The sequence below is a fragment of the Ciconia boyciana genome, chromosome 13, assembly GCF_034638445.1.
Source record: "Ciconia boyciana chromosome 13, ASM3463844v1, whole genome shotgun sequence".
In the NCBI taxonomy this organism is placed as follows: domain Eukaryota; kingdom Metazoa; phylum Chordata; class Aves; order Ciconiiformes; family Ciconiidae; genus Ciconia; species Ciconia boyciana.
In genome coordinates, this window is record NC_132946.1 from 12,694,432 (window position 1) to 12,720,525 (window position 26,094).

Here is a 26,094-nt window from a genome sequence, read left to right on the forward strand (position 1 = left end):
ACTTTCTCTCCATTAATTCTACAGGAAGGATAAGTTAAAAATTTAAATGCTAAATTTAGATTTCATTGGAAAAAAAAAAAAACACCCCCAAACCAAACCAAAATAGCTGTAATTAAGGCGGAATGTTTATGGAGTAAAATAAAAGACTGACCAAGAGAAAAAACATGCCACTGACTAATCCAAGAACATTTCAGATTTACAGTGAACTGCATTAGCAAGCAATACAGAATTAAGGCCTCAGTTTTCCTCAGACTTTTTTAGGCAAAATTCCCATTGAAGTTGCTGCAGAAAGTTGCAGTGATTGCAAAACTGAATTCAAGAGAGATCTCAAAAGGATTTGAGCTTTTGCTAAAGCATAAGAAATCCCTTTTGCACAAAAAGTAATTGAAGGGTTGGAGAAAACCAGCCTATTTTATTTGCCTAGTTACATCTTCTGCATCAGGGCAGATTTAATTTGTGATTTCAGGGGTAGGTCCATCAGATGTTAGCGTTCCAGAAACTAAGTTCTCCTCAGGGGAAGGGCTGCAGCTAAATAAGAGCCTGAGCATCTGATCCAAAGGCCATTGGCAGTGGAGAGAAAGTTTCCAATGATCTGTGGAGATTTAGACCTCAGAACGGGAAGAAACAGCAGAGTCTTTTCTGAGTGCATGAAGAATCAAAGCCTTTTGGCCAACAGCAGACACATGCAGGGACTACCACAAGACTTCGTTCAGATGACTCGTACATACAGACCATCACTGGTTCAAAGCAGGCATACAAGACAATACTGAGTTCTTGGAAAAATGGGAAGAAGAAGGAGAAAAGGTGGCGGAAGAAACAACCGTAACTTTTTTTACTTACTGGAATCCAAGATCATCTTCACAGAAAATGCAGTTGGTTACTATAATTTGGAAAATGATTGTTGTCATCTGCCTGTTGGTAATTCCCTGAAAAGAAAAAGCAGGCTTTAGGCCAGTATGCTCTTATTTTCTTGCACAGGAGCTATTAAGTCCTTTTGTCTTGCCGCAGGATACTTTTTTAAAACTTTAGCTTTCTCACTGTTCGGAACATACCTGAGGTACGAGAGTAGCACCTGTGAGAGAAGTCCCTCAGGGCAATAGTTAGTATCTCACTGGAGGATGTTCTTCCCCAGATAGGGAAGCAGCGGGGAGGTGTGGGCTGAGGCTGGGTGCCTCAGTCTGCTGTGCTTTGGTTATCCTTCTGGTTGAAGAAGATAGCATAGACTTAATGAGGGCCGGAGGGGGAACAAAAGGGGCTATAACCTGGTCCCCTGTTAGCTCTAACTTAGCAAAGCAACTGCTCTGTCACAGTATGGTCTTAACTCATTTCAATGCAACTGAATCAGCCCTTGTAGGGCTGGGGCAGGGCAAATTAACTTTTTCACTGTTCCACTGAGTAGCAATGCACTTCTGTGACACGAAGATCCCTGCTAGGATCATAGATGTGTCTCTGTGTTTCTGCTTGTAGCAGAACTTGGTATACCTATGGTTTTTAAAGGTGCTCCAGATGTAGTGCACACAGCACCAACAACTCAGCCCTTCCAGGAAACACTGAAGGGATACAAGACAGGGATTTGTGCCCATACATTTGCAAAAAATGACAGCTCAATCTGTACTAGAAGCAAGCAGAACCTACAAATCTGAAATGAAACAGGATACTATGGTACATCAGCAAAATGTTCCCAGGCACAGTTCTGGAGAAATGACTACTCAGCTAGTGAAAATATTTTAACTGGATTTGCACAGCTATTGTCAAATATGCTCAAAAATGTTTAAAGAGAAACATGCAACATGGCATATGCATGTTGATGTCAGTTCCAGCAACATGCTCTCTGCACGCTTGAATTGTCCTGACAATACTGTAACAACCAAGGCTGCTAAAATAGTGGTTTTTAAAAGAGGTACAGGAGGTCAGCTCAACATGAGAGATGACTGTAACTTTCAGTAAAGCACCCGTTTAGTGAACTGAGCCTGGAATGTGTTGTGCTTTTGTAGTTCAAAGGGAGCGTCTCTCTGTGCACGTTTGGCTTTTAACACCATCCCTCCATGTGATTAAAGAAAGCCACAAGAAAGAGTTTTCTACATTATTATCTCTTCCTGGAAAACAAACCTGACTGTTTCCCCGAAGTTTGCTGGTATAGAATTATGCAGCTTTAAAGGCAGCCAGACATTTTGGCTGCCCATCCACTTGCCTTCCTTGCAGTTGTCATTATCTCTGTTCTACTTTACCTGGAACTTAACAATCCCTCACTCCCTTTCTTCCTAGGTTTCAGTAACTCTTCAAAATGAAAATCAATAGCATTCCTTTTACTCCAAGGTACAGCCTTTCAGATAATCACGTCATATTGTGCAGCAGCTGCTTGGAGCCTATGCAGCAGAAATAGCCCTTGGATGAAGAGTTTCCAGTAAAGTAGCTGCCTTTTTCTAGCATTTCACTGTTTACTTGTAACATCAACATTGGGCTTTATCAAGTGATTCAAGTGACATGTTAGTGGCATGGCTAAGAAAACTCAGAAAGCTTTTTTTTTTTTAAATTACTTCACCTTAGAGACTCCAAATGGCCACTGAATTAAAACAAAATAACCTCAAACCTCTCATTAGCAGAACTGCATGTGTAATTTCAGTTTCTGTTTTGCTATTAACAGGCTTGTAAATGGGTTATAGTAATCCTACTTCTTTTTTAAGAAACTTGTCATCATGACAGATACATGAGAGGCCTCAGGAAACCCCCCTCCCTCTTCCCCCAGAAGCGTCAGGTTTGCGAGGAAGAGTTGGCATTGCAAAAGTCTGGACATAATTTAACAAATTTTCTCAGTAGACAGGGCTAGAGCCTCACCCACTGAAGATGCAGGGCAGTCTCCCTGACGCAACTGGAGCTGTGCTGATGGGTGGCCTGATCCTTCCCTGGAAATACACAGCATGAACTCAGAGAACTGAGCACTGAAAGTGAATGTGCTACGGCTGATAGTTCTCATAATCCAAATTATCTGAAATACCAAATGACCTCAGAGACAAGCCAGGTTTCTGTTAGTACTGCGGAGAAGTTAATTTATGTATAAAACTTCTAAGGAGTTCACAGTATCAGTGACACATGGAAAAGCTGAAAGTGGCATATTCTTAGAAATACAGTGACGGGGCTTGGGGGGAGGGGATTGTGGGCAAAGGACTGTGGCAAGGCAAATTGTTGCATTTGGTTTGTCTTGGGTCTTTTTTTTTTTTTCTTTACAAGAAAATTTAGCTCATCTGCTTTTTGAAATGTTACATATGTATTTATATTTATGCTACAACTAGGGTGATGGCTTTGTGGTGTATTGTGGAACCATAATATAAATGTAACTAGTTGCCCCTCTGCCCTGTCCGCATAAGATATACATGGGCATAATTGCCCCCCTGCACTGTCCATAAGACAAAAGTGACCCGGCTAAATATTTTTTTTTTCCCCACCATCAACAAATGTGAACTGTTTCCTTAAGTTTTACTTGCCTCATCTGTTGTAATCACAGAGTGAACTATCAAGGGCAGAAATAGCAGCTGAAGACGGGAGTTTTAATCTGTAAAAGATCCAAAGCTTTCCTTTAAGAGACTCATCTCTTTTAGTAAGAATAACTGAATTTTAACACTGCCACAACACAGTTTGTGATTAAGCTATTTGGTTAATCTGAAAAGATTTCTAACAGGAAATTGTTGTAACTTTCCTTTCCTTTTCCCTCAGAGGCTCTGCTGTTGTGTAGAGGAAACCTGGGTTTATAAGCAGAGAGCTAAAAAAATAAAGAACAAAACCAGTCAAAATTTACAAGCGTGGATTTTGGCCAAGAGGCCGCCTTCCATACTGACAGACACTCCAAAATCTTCACCATCATTCCCAGGCTAAAGAATGCTCTCGTTCAAGAACCTGTACTGTAAAGAGTCCTGAAGACAACTTTGTGTACAAGGAAGGTCCCAAACCCCAGTGAAACTTGTCCTTATTGGGACATTTCAGGACAGCACAAATGGATTCACATAATGTCAACAGAACCAAGGCCTGGTGAGAGCTTGGTTGCATTTAGACACAGGTCTCTCTCTATAAGGTCTGTAGGGTTGATAAGTAAGGGAAAAAATACATATTGATCTTGGTCAGATAAGAGGCTCATGGGCTTTCTTTTCCCTTTAGAGCACAGTCATGTTCTATAGGAATGGTCCAACTGAGGGTGCAAGAAAGCTTTGTTGCAGCTGCGTAGTGACCTTTTTATAACCCTCTTTATTGCCTACATGAAGGATCAGTCAGCAGCTGTGTCAGCTTGGATTTTAAGATTTCTTCCTCCACACACCCTCAGCCTGGTCTCTCCCCGTTCCAGAGAATTACAACTGGCTTTGTCCCAACTCTTTCCTGCTTGCAGCTCCTTCCTGTGCAAACAGATACCCTCATCACGTTGGCACTGCTGCTGGGAGATACCAACTCTCAAACAGCAGCAGCTATGACTACACTACCTGGACTACATTTCCTTCCTTCTCTCCCTCCCTCCATCCTTCCCTTTGGCAGCCACAAGCACCCTGGATCTCTGTTTATCTCCTATTATGGTGCTGCTTGGCTGCCTAGGTAATATCTGCTATTTTATTGGGCTTTCAATGTCTTCTATGGAAAGAAATGACAGACGAGAAGCAAGTGTCTTGCAGGCTAAGTCTGCCTCACAAGTGTCTTTACTATTGTAGTAATATTTCTGCAAGTCTAGAGAAACAAGGCTGTATTCCAGATATGGTGTCCAGGGAGAGTATAGCCACTTCAACTCATCTTTGCCAAGCAGATGGGAGAGGGTTCAGGCAATAGGCTTGAGAACAAGAGAAAGAAACAGCAAACTTCTCTTTAGGCTACACGTAGGCTGATTGTATGATCCAATATCAGAAATACACATAAAGCTAGAGATATATGTAGCAATAAGTCACTTAATTGGGTGTCTGTTCATTCAAACCAGAATTACTCTACAATGCCCACAATCCATTAGAGACAGAATAGCTTCATTGAAAACAATCTGGTGAGAGAATGATTTAGCCCAGAAGTATGTGGCTGATGAGCAGGAGTTCCAGGTGCCAAAATAGCTCCATTAAAGCTCAGTAAACTAAGGGAGCACCTCTCTCCATGTCAATTTCTGCAAAACACAGGACTCTAAAGCCACCTCAGCTGGCAGCTTTCTAGAACTGTAGTGGTCATTGAGAGCACTGATTGACAGAGATACTGTTTTTCCTTAAAATCCAGCGGGATTTTGAAGCACATCCAGACATATGAAACTTTCCTTTAAGCAATAATCTCATTGCGAAGTACTGACATGCCAAGAATTCCCCCCCATTCAGGAGATAAGTGCAACATAGAAAGTAACAAAATGTATCCCAGTATTCTACAGCCTGGTCTGGCTGGGGCAGAGCTGAAATGCTTTTTGATGGAAGCTTTTAAGATACAGATTCTAAGCTGAAGTCTTTAACTAGGACTTGAGTCCAGCTTTCTCCAGACTCAGCTATTTTCAGCCCACATCCAAAATTCATACCTCATTGAGTGATTCTATCTAGTGCGCTTCAAAGTCCAAGCATTTTGAATAAGTGTCACCTTCACTAATGTTCAAAAGTAGTTTACATTTGACTTACATTTTACTTTCTTCCTATATTCAAATTCGCTGTTCTAATCACCATTTTCAGTTAACCCTTACTCATTTCTGGAGATCTATATGTTCATTAGTTGGAAAGAGGAAACTCTGGACTTAAGCACCAGAACTAGTCAGTAATGGAACAAGGGTTTGTTTTATGACCAAAAAAAGCTAGACTGGAAAAAACATATCCTCTGTAGTACTGACTCAGTGTGATGAAAGGTGGCAGAAGATAGTATTGTTCTTCTCAGGTCATTCCCTGACAGGCTATTTCAATGCTGCAAGAGAAATTACAGGAACTGGCAACAGCTAGAGACAGAATCCGCATCTTAGCAACAGATAACAAGGTTCAAAGGTGGACTACACGCTTATATGTTGATTGAGTATAGGAAGAAGGAAATAATTTATTCATTGTTAGAAGATAAAGCATTTCATTCAAGCCCTGTTACCAGGAATATTCAGAAATGTATTGCTGCAATGCCTTAGTGCTGAGCCCATCATAACTCATGCCACTCACCTATTTTGGAGCAGGAAGTTATTTACCTCAGATTATACCTTGTGCACACATGTCCTGTCTCCCATGCAAGTTCTTCAGCCAGGTGGATACTTAAACCACCCAGCAGCCATTCAGCCAAACCTGCTTGTTGGTGAGATGCGGAGGGTATGCTAAGTGTGCTAATTCTGGTTGGCTGCTCATTCAGATGTGCACCTACCAGTTGTGGGTTGAAACTCCTCTTGACTACAGAGGCCCTTCCTCTCCTGAACAAATCCTCCTGATGTAGTAAATACTAACCAATAAATCAGGACAAATGGTCTGGAGGAGAGACTAAAGAGCAATAGAAGAGTAAGCAAAGAAGAATTCAACATCTCCCAAGGAAAAAATAATTCAATAGCACTGAGCTTAACTAGCTTGGGAAAATGTCCCAGAGGAATAACCCTTATCTGGTAGTTAAAATTATTGGAAAAAGCAGCAGGAAGCATGCGGGAGAGAAGGGGAAATCCTGCTGCTATGCCATAGACAAGTTGAACATAATTTCTATTTTCACTCTAGGTTGCATTCTGTGCCACTCACTCTTACTGACAAAAACACACACACCTTCAGTTAGTACCAAGATCACAATCAGCAGAAAACCTACATGAAGTCTAGCTTTAGTAAATCACAAACTGAAATTACTCACATGGTAAATACTCCTATTCACAGCTTCCTGAGTATGTTTAATATAGCTGGATATTTTTACTTATATCTGACAGATATGAATTTCTTAGCTTGCTTATCCTTCCTTTGGAAAAAGCTATATTTATAACAGCTTTTTATAGAACATAGTCAATGAAACTAATATACAGTACTTTTAGCTAACTTATCTCTAAAAGGACACTGCTTTAATATTTTAAGGGCAGGAGAAACACACATAGGTCCAGAGAAGCAAAAAAGAAATGTTTGAAGAGACTGATAATATGAAAAAGGGAAGATCTGTGTTTGGAGTGTCTGCAGTGAACCCCAGAGCAAAAACCTAGAGGAGACTGAAAGAGAATATCATGCAGATATAGTCAAAGTAGGGGTGAGAAGGAAATAAGAACGAAGGTGCAGAAAAAATTAAAGTACACATGTAAGCTAGAAGCGGCTTCCAGGAACTGCTGGAAGCTTTTTCCATTGTAAAGCTATTATCCCTAATTTACTTTGGCATTTTTACTAGATACAGTTTGGTCTGAGATGAGAAGGAATCTGATACTAATTTGAAAATACTCAGTAAGATGTCCTATCTATGAACCCTACAAGGACTCCCATTCTTCTGCATTTATTTTAGTATAAACATTTTCTTATTTTATTATTCTAAAAATGTTCTTTATTTATTTTTAGTATAAAAGAAGAATGTATGCTGCAGAGTCCGGGAAGGAGGTTAACATAACAGAACTTTTCTGTCACTGGGGCCCAAATTTAAAAAGGCACAGGCCTAAACTTGGGCTGGATACTAGGTAAGTGACATTTAAAAGATTCTGCTGGAGAAGATATTCTTGAATATCAGAGTGCAATTAAACAGATTTCTGGAATACTATGTTGGGTTGCTCTGAACTATATCAGAAGACAACATGTATACATCTAGCAGGACTTTAAAGCACAATTTCACACAGTAGCCCACTGAGGTTAACTCAGTGACATCTGCTGAACATGCTCTGCAATTAAACAAGCAAGAGGTTGCCAAGAGTCACATAGGTAGCAAAACACCTTATTCTCCTTTTAGACATTTCTTTTTTCAAGAACCAACCTTCAAAATTGGGTGTGGAGAGGGGGCTCTGAGGTCCAACTCTAAGCATAAAAAAATATTTTGGCACAATTCTGATCATATGCTAGAAACAACATGCGGCTCCAAATCCAGTTCCTAGATTGCTGCTACGGAGAGCAGAACACTGCAGAGCTTGTGTGCAAGTGCAAACCGTGAATGGTTTCCAGAGCAGCTGCAGACTGACATGGGTCTTGGCTTCATCATAGTATCCACTACTGAGGGTAGTCACCTGCCTGATGTGCATTTGACTGGAACAGATTGCCTACAGACCTGTTAGTTGACGTCAGAAACACTATCAATTAGCACACACGCAGCAGCTGTTTGTTTCAGGGACACATAGCTTTGTGCCTCGCTGAAGAGAATCCTATGTGTGACAGCAGCAGCAGATCTTCAGAAGTAAAGTGCTATGGGCTATTGTTTTAGGCTAAAACTAATGACGCTAGCAAAGAATCCACTGTTTATAAAGCTTACACTCTTTTGTTGATGTTAGGCATGGAGAGCAGGCGTTAGCCCTCCCACGCGAGATCAAACTTTTTATGAAAGGCTTCATCTGTCCTAGGATCTTAAGTCTTATCCTCAAGCCAAACTGCTCCTTTAATCACAAGACTGCCAACTAGCAAAGGGCAAGTCAGAGATTTGGTTTTGGGTGAAAAGAGAAAGACTTCAGCACAAACGTGTCATTCAGCTGGGACACTCCTTCTTCAGCTTACTGCTCTAAGCCTTGTCTCCCAACAGCTTCATATCTCATTCCTTTCCCATGGCTTTAACCTGGGCCTAACACAGCAACAAACCAAAATCCACCCTGTGCCTTGAGGGGAAAAATAGCAAGCAAACATTTATACTATTTTAATTGTCTCTAAGTCTTTGACTTTCAGCCTTACAAACCTTACGAGGTGACAATTCAGAAAGACAACTGTGCAGGAACTGGGAGTTGAAGCACAAACGGTTCTACAAGGTCAGCCACTACTAATGAATTTCCACACTATCTTTGGCCTAATCAAGCCTGGTTTCATATTGCTACAATTACTTGGTCAAAATAGTTACACCAGTGTATGCCCCAATACAGAGTCCACTCTCCACTCCAGTTGAAATTAACTGTTCTAGCCTAAGGCAGCTCCAGCTCAGTGCATTTCTAATCATCTGATGCTGCTGGATTCCCTTCATTATAACCCTACAATCATGAAAAAGGACTTCTGCCTTTAGATGGACACTGGTCTCTATTCTAGAACAAGATGTAGAAACTAAAAGGGGTAACAGTTTCATACTTATAAATACCTCCTCTTATACAAGTATGCTTCTGCTTGAGAAAAGCTTTTTCCTTTTAACTTTTGGTACCAATTTATTTAAACTACAAAGCAAGGGCTTTATACATGGAGAATTAAAGATGAGAGATGATCTTTGGGAATAAAAACCAACCCACATTTATTTTCCCACATCCTGGGCAGCTGCAAGATCCTTTAAGTGTTACTAATGACTTCTCTATGTACTTCACTTTCAGACTCAACCATTCTGGGAGAATACCTTGTTTTAACTGGCTAGTGTCAACCTGAACCCCAGAATTTTCTCAATGCTTCTCACTCCTGCGTCTCACTCCTAACTGTGGCAGAGACCGTCACTCAGAGAACGTTTTCTTCACTGCCTGCAGGGCTGTGTATCTGCATCAGCATGGAACTGGTCTTTCTCTTAAAGGTTTATGGTACCAATTCAAAGCTGTTTGCACATCTGTTTACAACAGCATTCCGTATGTCCTCTTTCAAGGTCATCCAGAAAATCCCAGAAACTAAAAAGCACTGGGTAGCCACCAGCTGTCGTAGTGGGTTAGATCTTCCAGTGCATAAGTGCCTTTGTGGCACACGCAGCAGAGTATGACCTCCAGGAAACACAGATTGTTCCCAAGTTATGTAGAGCTCGTCTGGTACTAAGAACTTTCGCCAGAAGAGTACACTCTGTGCAGGCAACAGCAGCTTACTAGATGTTACAGCACTCTTAAGAGATAAGGTTAAAGATTACATATGCGCTGTGTGCTAAATGATTTAGTCAAATGTCTTGCAGGAAATTGTTGATGTATTCCCTTCCAGGAATGTTTCCTGGGAAAAACAGCTGGCGATTCACAACGGAACAATTCAAGGCTGCCTCCATATGCCAGCTGCAGCTTTGCTAGTAGCAGTGAGAGTAGGAGTTAACTTATATTCATATTTAGAGTGTGTTTCCACATAATTAAAGAACTCTACAGAAGAAAGGCATCTGTGAGTAGAAGCAGAGTAAATTCTGCAAGCAGGGCTAACCGAAATTCTGCAAGCAGGGCAAACTCTGCATGCAGAGTTAAAACCGAACCCACGAGCTCAAATATAACTGGAGAAAGCACTCTAACAGACACAGCCTGTCCTGGTGCCCCCTCCCAGATGATACAAGGCAAACTCAGTCACTTTGCAACTTCAAATTTAGGCAGTCCTTGATGGTTTCAGACTATGTCCTCTTCTCTCATATGTATTTTTAGCGTGTGCAACTGCCAAAAATCTGAGGATATGGAAAACATATCTTCTGCATCAGCTTCTCCTTTAGCTTGAACGCACCGGTAGGACGAACTGAACTAGTCAGCTGAGCTAGAACTATAAGCAGCCTCTCTGCACTGCAATTGCTTTTGTGGTCCTTGCTGTTCTGTGTTTGCTTGTTGCTCAGGTGATAGGAGGGACGTGAAAGGAGAGATGTAACCAAAGGGGTTTGCACTGAGAAGCTGTTCTTTCTCATGCATTTTTTTTCACACCATCACAGCATGAGATTTTTCCAGCAGTGCACTTTGAAAGTTGTAAATCTTTGGGCTAACAAGGATCAAAGTTCCTGCAGACCTACCTGACAAGCTTAGAAATGCTATCCCACAGTACACTGCACAATGTCAGAACCATCATGTCTTATTTAAATGCTGATGCTCTGACAGGTGCAGGCCATTTTCATGCCTGTGGCCTAACATACATGAGCTAGATTGCACATTGCTAAAACAGCACAGTGCCTGCTAACTGTGGGCACTTTGAACTGTGCAGCTTTCTTGACTTTCAGGAAGAGCTGAAAGAGCAGGGAGTCCCTGCAAATGCCTCCACAGTGAGCAGATGTATGAAGCTGTCACCATAATGATGACTGAGCAGGATCTTTCCCTTGGGTACATCCTGTACAAAAAGCCAGAAGTGTATAAGAAAACCAATAACCAGATATTCTGTTATTTCATCTGTCGTGCATGGAACTGAACATGTGGGGGTTTTTTTAAGGACATTACCAGCACCTCAACTTACAGAGGCTTTAAAGCCAATCAGTCACTGAAGCGGTAGATGAAGAGTCCTTCCCTTTCTAAGTCAGGATGTTCCTGTGGGGAAATCATGCATGGTAGAATCCAACCTAGCAGAGAACTGCATGGCAAAAGAAGAATTTGGTAAAGCTGTGGGACAAAAAAAATGAAGAATATAAATGTTGTTGGGTAAAAGTCAGCATGGATGGAAATAGCAGAATGGTTTCAATTGTGCTAATCTGCAGTTCATTAATTGTGCAAAAGCAAGCACAGCTGCATCTGGTGACCTCAGATTTGAGATGCAATTAAAAAATGGGATAAAGCAAGGAGTGAGACAGAAAATATCATGGGGTGACCTTGATGTGTCTTAACACTCAACAAAACAGAGAAGGCTCAGGAATACTCAAAATCTCTGAATTGGACCCTAGAAATTGATAGGATTGAGTAAAATTGTGAAACTTTACAGTTAACTTTGGATCCTGCTGGCAAACAGTTTTTTTGGTCTGGAGTCTCAGACTTTATGGTTTGTATTTGCCAGCTTTTTCTCCTTGACAAAAAATTCTTTTTGTTTGGAGGATTTGTTTGTTTTTGAGAACAGACTGAGAATTTTATATCACTATATGTTATGAAACCATAATGAAACTGAGCGACCTGGTAACATTGCCAAAGCCACTGCATCAGGCAGGTTTTCTGCTGAGCATTCTGCTCAGCATTCTGCTCAGCCCTTCACCATGCCTTGTGCTTTGTCTGAGTTCGGGTACTCTTGCCCAGCTGCAGCGCTCTGGGAAGTACATGACCTGTTGAAGCTTCCAGCTGACCTACCCTCATCTTCCCTCAAGGAGACAAGGGGGCAAACCCTGGCCAGTTTGCTGCCTACCACCTCTCCTACCTGCAACAGCTCGGAGGGCTATTTTGATGCAGTGAACCTTTCTAGTGTCCTCCTGTAGCGAGGACAGGAAACTGCTGCTAAGCAAAGAGGAAAACACTTGACATCCTCTGTCACTCTCTTCCCCAAAACAGCAGCAGCCCTCTGGCAAGAGAGGGGTTAGCTGCTCTCTGGATGAAGGAAGCTGTGGCCTGTAAAGAGAGGGGTCTTAAACTCCAGCTCTGATCCCTGTGGCTGCAGATGTTGGACCAGCCCTTGCCAATTAAAGAAATGACACAACTTCCTATTGCAAAAGAGTCCAAAGGTTAAAAAAGAAGGCAAAAGTAACATAGGATAACAGCACTGCACAAAGCCAAATCCTGCTGTAGCTAAAGTAAAACTTAACCAAGCTACAGTGTTTAGTAAAATCACATTATTCCACTTCACAGATTGGTAAGTGACTTGCCCAAGTCATCCACTAGGTCAGTAGTAGACTCAGAGTGAGGTAGATTAAATCTAGTCACAACCCTGACTGATCTGGACACTAAAGAATCTAGGTGTGTTTCATCTCAACCTAAAGCATGATCTAGCATAACCTAACACACTTTGGGGCATTTGTGCCCTCAAAATGCTTATTTCTCTCCACTGACTATAAAGAGAGCTTAGGCTACACACATCCATGCTGTAAGTAGCTAATGGCCAGAGAGGTGAATCCAACCTCTGCTCTCCTGCATCCCAGTGACCAGTGGGCTCTCCTATCCCAGAAGCAGGCAGCGTGTGGTGGTGCCAGCTCTTTCAGCTGCCCTTTGTGAGAAGGAAAGGAGAAAGGGAGTTTAAAAAAAAAAAAAAAAAAGAGGGTAGGAAGAGGGAGGCCATTTCCAAGAAGAAAACAAAGAGTCAGTTCAGTTGAAGGAAAAAAAGCAAAGAAAAAGTAGCCTGAGGAAAACTTGGCCTCTGAAAAACAATGGACTAAGATGAAGAAGGAAAACATGGGTAGGAGAGGCATATGGCTTACTTCAGTTTTTGTGTTAGAACATGCGATTTATAGGAACTTGAATTTCCTTTCAAGGGAAACTGCTATTCCTAACAATGCCCTCTCTTCTGAGAAGTTTTCTGAAGTCATGGCAAAGATGTGCCATCATCCTGCTCCTTAGGTGGCCCCTCCAGTTATCGATGATCCCTTGTTTTCCTTGGAAAGCCATTAACAGGTATACACAGAGCTGCCTGCTCTCTGCTGCAGCTGGTACACATGAGTATCCCTTCAGGTGATCTGATCAGCTCCCGGCTTGACATATTACCTGGTGGATCCTCAGCAGCTAGTCTTTGCATTTTGGGGAGGAGGAAAGAATATTTTGTTTCTACAGGGATTAAAACTGAAGTCTGGAATGAGAAATTCAGTTCCCTTTTTCTTAAAAGTTGAGGTCTTAGTCGTGCATCAGTTATGACGACACTGTGCCCCAAGAAGAGGCCTAGAAATAAGCCACAAATGAGCAGGGAGCAGCACAACGGATACACCAGCACAGCTGTTAGTGCTCTGCAAGGAAATCTTCCCTGAACAGTGCTGGAACACAGTCAGCAAAACATGGCACGAGTGACTCGGGGGCCTCCCACTACTGGCAGTCTGTCAGCAAAGGACACCATTTCAATAATTAGCTGAAAGCAATTTTATTATTGCCCCGTAGCATACTGCTGTTGGTGTCTGCTTAGAGTCACAAGTTACCTTCACTGATCACGTGTAGAGGCAGGCTTAAGCAAGACTGAGAGGGGATGTTGTAAACTTCTTGTGCCTTGACTCCTTTTCAAGCTTGTTTGCTCTGTTGTATCCCGCTCTCTATTCCATATCTCCGGCACTCCTGCTTTCACCATTATCGCTAATTTAGTGTTTGCAATGTCAGTTATATCTTAATTTCTACTTTTTTTTATTTAATTGGAAAAGGAAATAAGTAAAAAAAAGAAAAAGTGCTGCACAGACAGCCCTTGAAACTGCTGTGCATGAACTCAGCTTATGGAGCTTTGTAACTGTTCCATCGCAGGTGACTGGGATGCAAAAAAAATGTACTGCAAATCAACACACTTACACGTCACACCTCCCTGGGGTGACACCACATGCACACTCAAACCCTGTCTCAGCCTCTTCCTCTCAAGAGAAGGGTAATGCCTTAGCAACCTCCAGCACAGTCATATGACACATGTAAATGATTTTATGATCGTTATTTATAAAAGGTTCATCAGAATCTCATGTGTCCTTAAATTATGATTTAAGGGTGGGGATGTTATTTCATTAGAAGATAAATCACATGTTATAATATGATGGCAGTTTTTAAAAAGAAACCGCCCTACAGCAGTTGGACCAGCTGGTTAGATATTTTCCTCCTGAGCTTACAGGCTGGCCCCAGAAGTGAAGCTGCTGAGCAGAACTGAGCCCATGCCAAGTCATTGTTATGCCAGGACAAACACCAAGTTCTTTTCCCTGCTCTTGACATAATACATGCCCACATAAACATGACTGCTTTGCAAGTCCCTTCCCACTCAAGACAAAATCCTGAAACAGCTGGGATCTCTATCACCAGGGCATCAAGCCTATTTCATTCATGTGACAGGAGATCTGTGCCTGTGTTGAGGGGCGGGGTGTTGAAGCCCCCCCCTTTCCCCTGCAAGAAAGGTTTATTTACCTGACTGGTAAAGCATACTTAGAAATCTAGAGCAAATTTTGTTTTTTCAGACTAAGTCATTCATGTTCACACCACCTGAATTTAAGCTGATGCTGTTTTCATTCCTGTGGATAAGGTTTGGAGCACATAAATATGCTTGTTAAAAATAAGGAAGAGGCCACAGTCTTTTGGGACTGAGTATCACAGATGACCACTAGTGCATTGTTCCTACTGTTATTTGTGGTCAGTGGGTAAAATCAGCATCCTGGCCAAATTCTTCATCTGCTGGGCTTGGATTCAGAAAAAAAAAAAAATGGAGCTGGATTTTTAATTTGAAATAGGAGAAGGGAGTTTTTGGTCTTTTCTGCATCTGCCACAAACGAACCATTCCCTGCAGATTGCAGCCAACGCACAGTGAAACCAGGACCGTCCTCTGTGCCGTGCTCCAGACACTGCACTTCAGCAGGAATTGCGACTGCTATGTGCCTGACAGTCAAGGACAGTGCTTTCCTTGCTCAGAAGAGGTGCCAATAGGGGTCAAAGCTTTGAACCAGTGAGAAGAGTAGAGACTATATTGTCGATATGGTAGATTCATAAGTGCCTAATAGTAAGATGAGGAAAAATTACTCATAGTGTTATGTGTACACCCCTCAAAATGAAAAGTTTAACTTGTGAAGCATAGAGGAAGAAAAGCCTCATTAATCCTAGCAGTCCTTGATCCACTGTGTCTGGGGAAGGGATCACTATCTGCCTGATAATATGGAGGAAAGAGGTTCTTTCCCAACCTTCCCTCCTTCTTCCCACACCTCCCTATTCCCCCATCCTCAAACCTGATGTTCAGCTCTCAGGTACACTGCTGTCACACTTGTCCTTGAATAACTCCAGTAAATTCAAGCAGATCAGAGCAGGCATAAATCTAACTCACTGGCCTGGAAGACCAATATAGCTCCAGCATTCGTGCTCTGATGAGGTTCCCAGATGGGAGCAGCCAGGCCAGGCGCTTGACACAATTCTCCTTGCAAACAATCCCAGCTCCCAGGAGAGGGGCTGAGTCAGTGCTGGCCCCCTGTCACACGACGGGAGGGGGCCCGCAGCCCTTGCGCAGCTGGTTTCTTCAGGAGCAAGTCATCTTTTGCTCTGACCTCCATTTGCAGCTAGATTTTGAGAGAAGCAGCACAAAAATCAAAGGACTCACCGTGTAATCTTTGTTTAACCTGTCACGCATGCTCTGCAGCTTCTCTTAACAAGGCTGACGTTGTTGGCTTTTTTCTGCTGATGGGAGGGCAGTAGGGAGGGGATTAATGCATTGTTTCTCACTACATCCCAAGTTACTATTACGTTGCAAGCCAAAGAGACTCCAGGCCAGTCAGTAATTTGATGAATCATCAGACTTTTGTTCCTCAAGACCCTTCACTCTACCAATCACAGAGGGAACTCACAATTAAAGCCCCAGATTTGTCCTTGGTTCAGCCTTTTTATTCAGAGCCTCTGCTCACCATTCCCAGGATTTAATCTCTACCAGCATGTTTAATTTCTCAATTCGGCTGTCACATATCCCTTGTTTCTGGGGGTGGAAGGCTCAGTCATAGGCCATTAGTAATTTTTGAAATCGACACACAGACATCATGGCTCATCCTGCACATACCACAATAAGCCACTAGTCACTGCAGATATATCTAAATGTCTTGGAAAAATGCTGTATAAGTACCAATAAAACCCAAATAAGTATTTTATGTTTTGAATTAATATATCTCTTCTCAGCATTGGAACTAAACTCCTTAGCACCTGCTAATCAAATCCTCTAATAATCCCATGAAGTACCACATCTGATCATAGGCAGGGACCTGACAGCACTTCAGAAAAACTCTCAGAGGCTCAGCCTTCCCTGGAAACTGAGGGGACCATCACAGAGCCAGTTTCCTGCCCCTGGAAAGGTCCCCCCTGCCTGTGTGCCCGGCCTCGCCCGCATCTGCGCTTCCCCTTGACAGTACCAACCATGTGCTTAGTGTAGCATCATCAGACAGCTTGAGAGAAAGTGAGGCAAATATCCTTCCTCTGACTCTCACCATCCTCCACCCAGACTGCTGGGTCTGCCCACTGCCAGCATTGCTTCTCCCTCCAGAAGCCAGGGAAGGGCCCCCCTCTCTCTCTTGCACACACAGACACACTCTTGCTCATGCAAAGCATGATTTTGCTGTCCCACCAGTCCGTTGCTTCAGATAACTGTTGTTTTGTGCCTGAAGAGGCCCCTGTGAAGGTCAATGCTTCTGGCCAGGTAAGACACTAAGAAACAAAGTGATCCTTCCAAAAGCCAGTGTCAGTGGTTAGGGCTGTAACAGAAACCTAAGGGCACTTACGTTCAGTTGTCTTTAACACTACCTTTCTTCTGTTATCATTAGCATTTGCCTGGTCCCCAGACTTCTCTTAAGCTGACCTTCCTCCAGTTATCTTCCCCTGTCTCTTTGAAACCATGCTACTTCAATTTTCCACCTGCAAGGCAAGTTCTTTTCAGGTGAAGCCCTTGCACAGAAGCATGGCATTGTAGAACAGTTTTCACTGCATAATCCACTGCTGTGCTGAAAAACTTGCTTCTGAGGTTTCAAGCAAAATTGTTTGCTTTCTTCTTGCTTTCAAGCAAAATTATTGAGCTTGGAAGAGCATTGTGTCACCACGCCTCATGTTTCTCTGTATATCTCTCCAACTTGCTGTATAACCTAAGTTTAGATGCAGAGAACTTATTAGCTTTTGGGAGTAGGATGTTAAAAGAGTTCTCCAGTGAACTCTCATCCTTTCCTTCAGAAAGTTCAATTCATAAAATAAATGTTTCAGGTTACACATTTGAGCTGCTATAAAGTAAACCATAGCAAGGAGGCTTGGTTTGCAACTGCAAACCAAGTTGCAACTGCTTGTTTTGTGTGGTGCAACTCAATACAACGTGGTGTTCCCACAGCTATGCAATGCTCTATCCTTACACCCCTTGCACAGCCACGGTGGCTGCACTGATGCTGCAGCACACCAGTAAATGATTCCACTGAAGGCATTTCTGCAATTCAGTCTCATTTCTGAGAAGTGATCAGAATTTTCTATGGTTCCTTCAAGCACTTCTTAAAAACCAACAATGGTTTTAATAGAAATGTAGTCTTCTTATTAATATTTGACCAAGGCAGAAGCTCTCTGATGTGATGAGCAAGCAGCGGGGAAAAGGGAAGTGGAAGATGAAGACAGCACGGTGAAGGAGTGTGCTGTGGCTGTGCAGGTGGCACTGTGGCAGGCGTCGAAGGGCAGCAGTGATTGCTAATGCAGAAAAGCTAAGGACACAAAATATCTCTCCTGTTGCTGCACTGGGAGGAGAAAAATGCTGCCTCCTGCAGGAAAGCCAGTCAAGGGCACTCTGATTCCCATAGGTTTCTAAACAATTTGAGTCTTTGTTTCCTCATTTCGAGGATACAGCCATAAAATCCCTTTTTCCTTTAGAGACCACAACCCTTTTTGGCACCAGTGATACCAGTATGGGAAGCTGCAGAAGTCATGGTTTCAGAGTCTGGCTTGTATTTAGGACAGAAAATGGTAACAAAGGTATGGCATAAACTGGAAGTATAATCTATTTTACTAATTATATAGTTCATACTTCACACAGACACCTGAGCTATCCCCTTTCAAAAAACCCAGCCTAGCAAAAATGTCTGGTTTCCACATGGTAATGTCAGTCAGGATCAGATTGCAGATTCTCAGGCAGAAAGCGATCTCTGTTCCTGCTCTCCTTCTCCCAACAGTAACATCACAATTATCTTATCAAGTCTTAACACTTGTTCAAAGAACTGCAGTGTGTAAGAATCCCCTTAGATTCACCAAGAGGAAGTCATGCTTGACCAACTTGATAACCTTCTATGATGAAATGACTGCCTTAGTAGATGAGGGGAGAGCAGTGGATATTGTCTACCTAGACTTTGGTAAGGCTTTCGACACTGTCTCCCATAAGATCCTCACAGAGAAGCTGTTGATGTATGGGCTGGATGAGCAAACCTTGAGGTGGATTGAAAACTGGCATGAAGCCTAGTTGGAGGCCAGCAACTAGTGGTGTACCCCAGGCATCAATACTGGGTCCAGTCCTGTTTAACAACTTCATTAATGATGTGGATGATGGGGCAGAGTGCACCCTTAGCAAGCGTGCAGGTGACACAAACTGGGAAGAGTGGCTGATATGCCAGAGGGTTGTGCTGCCAGTCAGAGGGACCTCAATAGGCTGGAGAATTGGGCTGACAGGAGCCTCATGCAGTTCAACAAGGAGAGAACTGCAAAGTCCTGCACCTGGGGAGGAACAACCCCATGCACCAACATATGCTGGGGCCACCCAGCTGGAAAGCAGCTTTGCAGAAAAGGACCTGGGGGTCCTGGTGGACACCAAGTTGAACATGAGCCAGCAATGTGCCCTTGTGGCAAAGGCAGCGAATGGTATCCTGGGCTGCATTAGAGAAAGCATTGCCAGCAGGTCAAGGGAGGCAATCCTTCCGCTCTGCTCAGTACTGGTGAGGCCACACCTGGAGTACTGTGTCCATTTCTGACCTCCCCAGTACAAGAAAGACATGGACATACTGGAGAGAGACCAATGAAGGGCCACAAAGATGATTAAGGAACTGGAGCATCTCTCCTGTGAGGAAAGGCTGAGACAGCTGGGACTGTTCAGCCTGGAGAAGAGAAGGCTCAGGGGGATCTTCTTAACATATGTAAATACCCGAAGGGAGGGTGCAAAGATGACAGAGCCAGGCTCTTTTCAGTGGTGCCCAGTGACAGGATCACAGACAATGGGCACAAAGTGAAACACAGGAGGTTCCCTCTGAACATTAGGACACACTTTTTTACCAGAAGGGTGACCAAGCACTGGCACAGGTTGCCCAGAGAGGTTGTGGAGTTTCCATCCTTGGAGATATTCAAAAGCTGTCTGGACATGGTCTTGGGCAAATGGCTCTAAGTGGCCCTGCTTGAGCAGGTGGCTTGGACCAGATGACCTCCACAGGTCCCTTCCAACCTCAATCAGTCCGATTCTGTGGTAACAATATCACCCAGAAAGTAACACTAGCACAAACATTCCTATGCCTACTCTGCTTATCAGCAGTTGTAAGCCTAACTAACAGCCACATTTGAGCATATTCTAAGTAAAGAATTCTTTCATTCAAATTCCATCAAGTCTGAACAAATTTCCGCCTTGGCTGGAACCAAGTCGTGGAACTGTATCTCCATGAACTTAAAAAGCTAATTTTCATGTACAAGTAGAAGTCCATAAACAAGAGAATAGCAATTTGAGCTCTGTTTTCAATTCAATATTTAAACATTTCATTCCTGGCAAGGGCAGAATCCAAAAGCACAAAGTAATAAAACTCAAACTAATTTTCCATTCACCTGTAAACATCTTATTTATATAGGTATTTACCTTGTCAACCATAACAATCACCTTTCTATATAGCACAGCATCAAACCATCCTAAAGACAAAGAAGAACAGAAAATCTGTGGGTGAATGCTGTGGCTGGGACTAGCAGATTTTTAAATTCTCATTGCAACAGACTGTTTTACAACCAGAAACTCCTATGTTGTGTGACTTCTGTTAGAAGTGGACGAAGGCAGAATTCAGAAAGGCAACTGACTTAAGATGGCAGCATCCAGCAGGCACTCAGGAGACATTAAAAAACCCTAGTGAGTCATGTTTCACACCACTTACAGTGCAATATGTAACAAGAAACACACTTACTGGTTGAAGTCTCTTGGGTTGGTAGGACATGGCACCTCTGAATCTGCTATACACTACTATGTTATGAAGATGTCTGAATTGCAGTGAAATTTCTTCTTCCCAGGGGATAAGAACTCATTTCAGTGATATGATGAACTGTAAAGAAATAAGAAAGATGTTAAGAATGAAAAAAGCTTGCTTGAGACAAAGTTACTTTGAGAAAATCAGTAAAGGTGGATCTAATGGAAAGTACTGAGTGTGCTATACACCTCCAGACTTGCTATAAGGTAGAGTTCTCTTTTATCAGAGACAGACAGAGATACTGTGAGGAACCAATTCATCGTGGACTGCTTTAATTTCCCAGATAACTGCTATATAACAAGTGTTTCCAGCAATGATAGAGGCCAAATATTTTTGTATGGTACAGTTAGTGTTTTTTTCAACTATTAGTCAATGAAGTTTTGGACTTGTTTTGGTAACTATGAATCTTCTGCCACTTACTTTCAATCTGATATTGCTGGGCATCCTGCATCCTGGGGGTGGTTCCACAGAGTCATTTTTTCAGCAACAGCTTATTGTCTGTCTTACAATGATTTATTTTTTTTTTAAACCCCCCAGCTTTCACATGCCTTTTCCTCTCCCTGATCTTGCTTGGTGCAGAATTTTAGCTTTGGATCCCAAGAGCTGTATCACACCCACTCTGCTTCTCTATTCTGTTCTACAGCATTCATGGCAGGCTGCCTGGTAGCATACCTTGCTCTGTAATTTACTGGGATAAACATGACATTACACTGCTAATTCCAGGAAAAAGCACCTGTAAATAGCCTGATCTGGGCAATACTTAAACAGAATGGTAATGCCTACACAACACAGTCCCAGCAGACTAGATGCATGTAAGTGTTGACACACACAATAATTAGACCACATACAAAGTGTTTTATATCTTGATTGTAATTACGGTGGTGCCAAACTTTCTATCAAGCTTCTAAGAAAACTGTTCTACTCCCAACAAAAGCTTAGAGAGTCAAAAAATGTAATCACCTTTAGAATGAACTTAATTTAAAATACATATGGGTGCTGCCCAGACTGAAAAGCCAAAAATATGTAAACAGAGGTATCTGAAAGATATCTAGAAATGTTTGGATAACAAGCCTGTACGAGTTTCCAGGGGAATTTAATCCAGCTGCTAATATCTTTAATATGGAAACATCTCTGCAACAAAAGGTTGCAGAGGTCCTTGCAAGGTCCTTGGGAATGGAGAGATCCCTTACAGCATGCTGTGTGGCAGCAGGAAGATGTGAGGCAGCAGCTAGCTAAGGATGCAACATCTACTTGTCTCCTTGGGACACATTCTGATCAAAGTGCTGCATGATCAGCACTTTATGAACAAAGGCTTTTTGCAATTTTCTGAACAGTCTCCTAGTTTTTTAATCAATGACTTAAGAAAGGACTAAATGCAGAAGGATGGCCACAGACTGATCGGTTTTGAGGCAAGTTAATAGACTACCCATAGTATAAGAGAGAGCAGTCAGAGGATCATCAAGCTACTGTGCGGTAGAGAAACAGCCTCATGAGCCTTAGCCTGCACTAATTTACTGTGCAGTGTGCTGAACTCAGACATCAGCACAGGCTCTACAGCGTTCAGCTGTGTGGTGGTGCATGATGGTCAGCACAGATAATTTCAAACCACATAAACCTTAGCTTAGCGTGAACTACACAGTTTGCACTGATTTCTTTAACAAGATACCATAGCTCCCACTAAGTCAGGAGGAAGTGACTCCTGTTGATTTCACAGGACTTCCCTCAGATACCATAACAGTGTTTAGCATAATCAAAATTAAAGCTAGAATGGAAATTTTCTGTGGACTTTAACAGAAGCAGCTAAACCTCTGCTGCTGCGCTGAAAGGCTCCTTCGTGATAAACGATTCAACGCAATATAGAATATCAAGTTTACATCAAGATACAGCCTGCGACAAGCTGCCCACTGACTTTGCTTAGAAGTTTATATACACCAGTTTCTACTGAAGAGATTATTAGAAGTACGTTAATTTTTTTCAGTGAATCTACTGAGGAAAGACGGTTAAGGAGAGTAAAACTGTCCTAGATGAGAGTCAAATAACTTTTTAACAGCTTTGACTGACAACTTTCTACTCTGTGCTTGCCTGAACCAAAGCTATCTAGCTCTTAGGACACTATATAAACCTTACACATTATATGATGGAAAAAAATAAGCTTACATAACAGACTGCAGACACATAGAAAGAGTTTTATAAGATCTTCTCTAAGGGATGTTGTCACGCCTCTCACGGACTCTAGTCTTATTCATTATTTATCCCCAGAATACCGGTCTGGGGATGTATTTCAAATTTAAATTAATTGAGATATTATTTGGTTACTGTTTCCTCATTGGTATTTCACTGCACAGCACAGAGCTCAGCTACACTGTGGTATGCTGGATAAGGCAGGTAAGCCTCCTTTGAGAAGTTATGGGAAATCCTCTCAAAGCCTTTCTCAGTAGCTTTCTCAGCTTCTCGGTCTTCTGATCATTCTGTCCCATCCTACTGCCTTCTGACTTCTTGCTGCCTTCTGACTTCTTGCAGAAGTTTCCCTCTAGTCAGCTCTTGCTAAAATGCTTTGTTGAAAAGAGACAGGTGTGCACATATACATATCTCATATTTATACAGGCTCAACTGACTCGTGTGCTCTACCCTCCAGCAGTCTTTCTGGCAGTTTCTCTCTCTCCTAAAAAGCAATTTGAGAAACAGCCTTTGCGTTACTCTCTGTGATTTCTGTTGGCTTACTTCCAATATCCAAAATAAACAGAAAAAAAATATAAAAAAATTGGCCCCCGCCTCAAAATTCATCTCCCATTTTCTCCCCACCTCCCAATTACATCTGGAAGTGCAATTACAGCTCATGAGCATCTGTGTGGCCTCTAAAGGGCAGTTGGAGCCCAGGGAATGCTCACACACTGGGAGGAAGATTCACCCCCCCCACCCCCAAGAGACACAGAAGCTTATCAGAGCCAGGAGGATCCTGAGGGATACTGTAACATACACAGAGCACTTTATTTTGTGAAGAACAGGAACCTTTCTCCTCCCCCAGTCATAATGCTTACACTGAGCTCAGCCTCAAAAGTGAGCAGGTAAAGTCTCTCTCTCTGGACAGGGATTGCGGTAACATTGAAGGGAATGCTCCTGTCTTGGCATTGCTTTACACAAAGGAAAATTTCTCTGTTACAGGCTTCATTCCACTGACTTGCTTGGAAGTTACAGAAAACATGGCTTATTTTTGTTCCTTTCCTTATTATAATCCAGTGTGGGTCCTAGCTTACAATTTCCATTTTACAGTCAGGGCTTTGTATTGCTAAAATGTAATTGCATGTCTCAGCATTGTCCTTGCAGCATCATGCACCATTACAAAACCCTGAGCTGTACCAGCTTTAACAAAGAAATCTATTTCCTTATCATTCCAGGAAAAGACTGTCTAAAACTCCAACTATTCCCTGGCCTTGCCATATTTGCTTTTCATGGACTGGGGACTTGGTTACAAAGCCTATACAGTCACATTTTATTACCTAACAGCAATTAAGAAAAGCAAATTTCACCTTCTGATGAATCAGATACTACTTCAGTGTTTCCAAATGCTTCAGTTGAGCAAGTAATGATCTGCTCATTTCATAGAATGAAAACAATTAGCAGAAACAGAAAGCAGATAGTCCCTCTTTGGGAAACATTTCCTAGGGAATTTTGGTGATATTAACCAGAAAGGAGGAAGCAGCAGCAATGATTTAATTTTTAAATAATGAAAAACTGTAATTTTATGTTAACAAAGTCTCTGCTGAATATATTGTTTACTGTTAAGGCCAATCCACGCGCATTCATCCACACCAGATATCCATCAACACTGTAAGTCTCCTTCACTTACACTAACACTGTAAATGTCTAGACCCAACGCCAAGTGGCAGCTCAAGCCATCCCCTCAAAATTGTTTACCTTCTGGATATGAGGATGAGCCTACTTTTCTCCAGACACTTCTCATCCTAGTCTATTCTTTCCTTCTTCCAGCTCACCTAAGTTCTGATCCTCCTCCCCCCATCCTGGTGCAAACCAGAAGCGCCTTGGGAAAATACGGTATAAGAGAACCTGGGGTACATCTTACTGCCGTGTTCAAGATGTAGGCATCAGTATGAATGGCTTTGGTACAGTCAAATGATGATACAGATGGGAGAAAAGAAGTGGCAGCTCATATAGCTCTGGCTAGCCAGGATCACCCTCTAGTCAACCCTAAATACAACCACTCATATAGACCCTTTTGTTGTATGGGTTATACAGCCTCCTTGTTCCCCAGTAGCAGCTTTTGTGTGTTGATTCTAGTTAGATGTAATCAGAAATCTATTGTAATCAGAAAACCTCCACACCACTTGGGTCCTTGACTACATGGAAACATCTGCAGTTGGTGTAAGGCTGCCTTCATATTAAGGGCAAGATGTATGGGAGGGGGAATTGGAGATGAACTTTACAGAACTCATTAAGGGTTGGAAGGTACTGGGCCATAAATCATCATATGGATATACTGATTTGATTTTAATGCAAATACGTAATGCTACCTTATTTGTGCTTCAGAGTTCTGAATTTCAATATGGGGCAGTGAACAAGGAGTTCAAGTTCAAACAAGGATTACTATTTGACTATGCCCAAATCTGGTTACAGCCTAACAATCAACTTAATGTTTAGTGTTTCATTCCAAGTTTGTTTCTTTTTTCAATTTTCTTTTCTTTCCTGGAGCACAGAAACAATGATCTAAGTTTACAAGGAGCTCTTGGCTACATCCAAACTACAAAAACAAAGTTATTTTCAGGCTGGGATCCTGTCTAAAATGGAGAGTAGGTTTGTGCTATTTGCTCCCTCCATATTTTTCAAAATAATAATAAAAAAAATAATCTTAGTATATCTATGGTAATATCTAATTGAAAATCCAAGGTAAGCTTCTATGTAATAAAGAGAGGCCAGAGAAGGCATCAAACTCATTAACTTATGTATAAACTATGGCTGTTTGAGTGCTAATACCACTGCATTATATCTAGGCAGAGAAGAGGAAAAAAAAAGTAAAATCCAGCTAAGAAGTAATTAACTTTGGTACTTCAACTTTTACCATTTTAAGGTGGAAGAATGCCATTTTCACAAAGTCATTGTGACCACTTCACTCTAATTAGGAGTTTCTGAATCCAAGAATCTTTAAAAATGCTATTGTTACGCTCCCAATATCACATCCTAATGTGTGATGAAGTAATACTAACTAAATTGGGCTGTTTTAGAAAAATAGCATGAACGCAACTAAGAAAACAACAGGACAAGATGTGGGAAAAGTAGTTAGGGTTTTTTGGATGCCTAGCTAGCCAGAACAGATTATTGTGCAACTGCAGTTCCTAGGCATGGGCAACTGAAAATACCTAGTGGCAGTAAGCTGACCTGCTATGTTTTCGACCATTAAATCAACACTTATTTATATTTTGTGGTCTGCACATAGGCACACAAGTTTTCTGCTGTATGATTTTTGATCACAGAGGCAGTTACAATAGCATGAAAGACATATCCTATAGCTATAGGTAAACATCACAAAACTCTCTGGCCTACTGGGTTTCTCATTTTAACTGCAGTGTTGCAGCTGAAGCAGAGAGTCAA

The 26,094-nt window shown here is 42.1% G+C and overlaps 1 protein-coding gene across 1 annotated transcript in view; it reads right to left on the reverse strand.

The window, feature by feature from the left end:
• Positions 1–26,094, reverse strand: part of CLEC16A (C-type lectin domain containing 16A) — a 190,136-nt gene that overhangs the window by 49,637 nt on the left and 114,405 nt on the right. Inside the window, exons 25-26 of the transcript XR_012045029.1 lie at positions 20,431–20,565; positions 841–926 (exon numbers count right to left, since the gene is read on the reverse strand). The gene's annotated coding sequence lies outside the window, so the exon portion shown is untranslated. The remainder of the gene's footprint in view (positions 1–840; positions 927–20,430; positions 20,566–26,094) is intronic.